This window comes from Panthera uncia (assembly GCF_023721935.1).
Source record: "Panthera uncia isolate 11264 chromosome B3 unlocalized genomic scaffold, Puncia_PCG_1.0 HiC_scaffold_1, whole genome shotgun sequence".
In the NCBI taxonomy this organism is placed as follows: Eukaryota; Metazoa; Chordata; class Mammalia; order Carnivora; family Felidae; genus Panthera; species Panthera uncia.
This window is the reverse complement of record NW_026057582.1, coordinates 111,033,664-111,038,051: the sequence shown is the minus strand read 5'-3', so window position 1 is coordinate 111,038,051 and position 4,388 is coordinate 111,033,664. Positions and strand designations below refer to the sequence as shown.

The 4,388-nt window shown below is 35.8% G+C and overlaps 1 non-coding gene across 1 annotated transcript; it reads right to left on the bottom strand.

The window, feature by feature from the left end:
• Nucleotides 1–895: 895 nt before the first annotated feature.
• Nucleotides 896–980, bottom strand: TRNAR-CCG (transfer RNA arginine (anticodon CCG)). The gene has a single exon. It is a non-coding gene; the product is annotated as a tRNA-Arg (tRNA).
• Between the last annotated feature and the right edge of the window lie 3,408 nt (nucleotides 981–4,388).

Genomic DNA, 4,388 nt, shown 5'->3' with positions numbered 1-4,388 from the left:
TCAATAGATATTTAAGTTGTTTCTAATTTTTCACTGTAACAAAAGTGCTAGACTGATTGACTATCCTTACATAATGCGTCTTTACCTATGTGATAAAATCTTTCTCTAGGGTTAATATCTAGAGATACAACTACTAAGTCATAGGGTATACATATATTCAAGTTTACTATTAAAAAATTGCTTTCCAAAGAATTTTTTAACCAATTTACACTCCTACTAGCAGTGCATAAAATTCCAATGTGCAGTTGATAATGTCAAACTTTTCAATACAAAAATAATCTCATTATGGTATTTAATTATACATTTTACTCTAATGTTATATTAATAATGCTATCATAATATGACTATTATAACATTTTATCATTGCTGTTTTATTTTATATTTCCCTAATTACTGGTGAAGTTGAACATTTTTTTTTAATATTGTTGCCACTTGGATTTCCTTTTGGAAACTGCTTATGCAGATCCTTTGCCAATTTTTCTCTTGGGTTATTTGACCCTAACTCCTTTTTCTTTACACAGAATTTCTTTAAGTATTCTGGATATTGACCCTTTGTTGGATATATATACATACATATATATATATATGTAATATACATACATATATATGTAGTATATATTTTACATATATATATGTATATATATGTGTATATATATGTATATATATATGTAATATATATATGTATGTATATACATAACATCTTCCTATAGGTGGGCTTATTTCATTCACTGCTTCTATTATATTTTGTAGTACAGAAGTTGTTTTTTTTTTCTTTTTTTTTTAACGTTTATTTATTTTTGAGACAGAGAGAGACAGTGCATGAACGGGGGAGGGTCAGAGAGAGAGGGAGACACAGAATCTGAAACAGGCTCCAGGCTCTGAGCTGTCAGCCCACAGCCCGATGTGGGGCTCGAACTCACGGACCGCGAGATCACGACCTGAGCCGGAGTCAGTCGCTTTACCGACTGAGCCACCCAGGCGCCCCGTAGTACAGAAGTTTTAAATTAGTCAAATTTATGAAGATTTTCATTGTGCCTTATAAAATCTCATTGTGGCTTATAAACTTCGAGGAGCACCTGGGTGCTTCAGTCCATTAAGCATAGGACTCTTGATTTCAGCTCAGGTCATATTCCTAGGGTTGTGGGATCGAGCCCCCGGCTGGGCTCCATGCTGACCATGGAGCCTGCTTGAGATTCTCTCTCTTTCCCTCTACCCATCTCCCCCCACTTACATGTGCTCTCTCTCTCTCTCTCCCCCAAATAAATAAATAAATAAATAAATAAAATTAAAACTCCTAGAGGTGCTTGGGTGGCTCAGTCGGTTAACCCTCTGACTCTTGATTTAGGCTCAGGTCATGAACTCGAGGTTGGTGAATTTGACCCCCGTGTCAGGCTCTGTACTGATAGCACAGAGCCTACTTGGGATTCTCTCTCTCTCCCTCTCTCTCTGTCCCTCCCCCCCCTCAAAATAAATAAATAAACTTAAAAAAATTCACCTTTTTGTATTTTGCAAAATCTCAAACACAGAGAAGAGTTGAAAAACAGTAAAATGAATACCTTTATACCCCTCGCCTATATATACCAACTATTAATACATTTGACAACTTAACACATTGGCTTTATATTTCTATCTTTATATATACATTTTCCTTTTTGCTTAATCATCTGAGAGTATAGAAATCATGACACTTCACCTCAAAATATTTCAGCATATCTCCTTAGAAACAAGTGTATTTCATATATATCCACAGCATCATTAATAACCCTGAGAAAAACCAAATGATTTCAATACAATCCCCAACATACTCTCTACACTCAAATTTCCCCATTTGTCAAAAAATGTTTATACATCTAAAAAAGAAATCCAGTAGATGGGAAGCCATCAAAATCCTTGAGGAGAAAGCAGGCAAAAACCTCAGCAACTTCTTACTCAACACATCTCCAGGGGCAAGGAAAACAAAAGCAAAGATGAACTACTGGGACCTCATCAAAATAAAAAGCTTCTGCACAACGAAGGAAACAATCAGCAAATCTAAAAGGCAACCAACAGAATGGGAGAAGATATTTGTAAATGACATATCCGATAAAGGGTTAGTATCAAAAATCTATAAAGAACTTATCAAACTCAACTCCCCAAAAAACAAATAATCCAGTGAAGAAATGGGCAAAAGACATGAATAGACACTTCTCCAAGGAAGACATCCAGATGGTCAACTGACACATGAAAAAATGCTCAACATCACTCATCATCAGGGAAATACAAATCAAAACCACAATGAGATACCACCTCACACCTGTCAGAATGGCTAACATTAACAACTCAGGTGACAACAGATGTTGGTGAGGATGCGGAGAAAGAGGATCTCCTTTGCACTGCTGATGGGAATGCAAACTGATGCAGCCACTATGGAAAACAATATGCAGGTTCCTCAAAAAATTAAAAATAGAATTACCCTATGACCCAGCAATTGCACTAGTAGGTATTTATCCAAGGGATACAGGTATGCTGTTTTGAAGGGGCACATGCACTCCAATGTTTATAGTAGCACTACCAACAATAGCCAAAGTATGGAAAGAGCCCAAATGTCCATCGATGGATGAATGGATACAGAAGATGTGGTATATATATATACAATGGAGTATTACTCAGCAATCAAAAAGAATGAAATCTTGCCATTTGCAACTACATGGATGAAACTAGGGGACATTATGCTAAGCAAAATTAGTTAGAAAGACAAACATCACATGACTTCACTCATATGAGGACTTTAAGACACAGGACAGATGAACATAAGGGAAGGGAAGCAAAAATAATATAAAAACAGGGAGGGGGACAAAACATAAGAGGCTTTTAAATATGGAGGGGTTGTGGGAGGGGGGGTGATCTAAATGGGTAAGGGACATTAAGGAATCTACTCCTGAAATCATTGTTGCACTATATGCTAGCTAACTTGGCTGTAAATTTTAAAAAGAAAATAAAATTAAAAAAAAAAAAAGAAATCCAGAATCAATGAATTTCATCTGTTTTATGTCTGTAGTCTCCTTCAGCTAGAACAATCCTATCACCTCCCTCTGTTCTTCATGATATTAAATCCTTGAATAGTTTGGGTCAGTTGTCTTATAGAAGGCCATGCATTCTGAATTTGTGTGACTATCATTGTATTCAAGTCAAACATTTCTAGCAAAACCCCCACACAGGTGGTGGTGTATACCTCCCACTGTTTCACATCATGAAGCACGTGATGTTAACTCATCCTTCTCTTGATGATGCCAAGCTTGACCATTTAGTTAAGATTGTGATTGCCAACTCTTCCCGTTGTACATTTCCCCTTTGGAATTAATAAGTATTCAGTGGAGGGATAACATAATATACTATTCTCCAGTAACTTTTTACTTAATGATGATATACTATGATTCTTGCCTGAATTATATTGGGGATTATAAAATGATTTTCAACATCTATCATTCCTTCTATGTTTATTGGCTGGCATATTTCTGTAAAGAAAATCTGCCTCCTCTTTTCCTTCTCCTTTCACCATTTCTCTCTTTTGTTGAATGTCACTACAAACTCATGGATTTCTTTAAAAATTCAAAGTGTTATAATCTATTAATGTCATTATTCTTTTTGAGGCTCACATTTCCTCCAGATGGGTATGGAGGTCTTTAAAGTTTTGCTTTTCACATTAGGTCCTTACTCTCTGGACTTCCTTTTAAAAAAAAAACTATGATCATGGGTCAAAGCTCTAGTTTTATGTTTTTCCCCCTGTTTAACCAGTTGCACCAACCCTACTACTTGAAGAGTTCATAATTTCCTCATTTATGAATAGTTCATAGTTTCTTCATTTATTTTTTTTAATGCTACCACTATCATATATCACATTTCCACATCTCTAGATTTTCTATTCTGTTCCATTTGTTTGTTTATATCTGTGCCAATAGCACACTGTCTTGACTACAATAGATTAATAAGTCACCTCCATATAGGTTAGAGTAATTGTTTCCATCTTCTTATTTTTCAAAATTATCTTGGCTCTTTTTGATTCTTTGCAAGCAGAAGAGAATGAACTGCCCTAAATTTTAGGACCTACCTGACATTCTTCACAAAAGAACCCTACAAAAGTGTCAGACTTCCTTTGGAATTTCACTGAATCCACAGATTAATTTACATATTCGATAACTTAATGGTTCAAATAAAGAGTAGTAAGAAAGAAAAAAATGTTAAATTTCTATTTAAATTCCAGTTACTTAACATGCAGTATAATATTCATTTCAGGTGTACAATATAGTGTGATTCAACACTTCCATACACCTGGTGCTCATCACAACAAGTTCACTCCATTTAACCCATTCCCCCCCCCCCCCCCCCCCCCCCCCCCCCCCCCCCCCCCC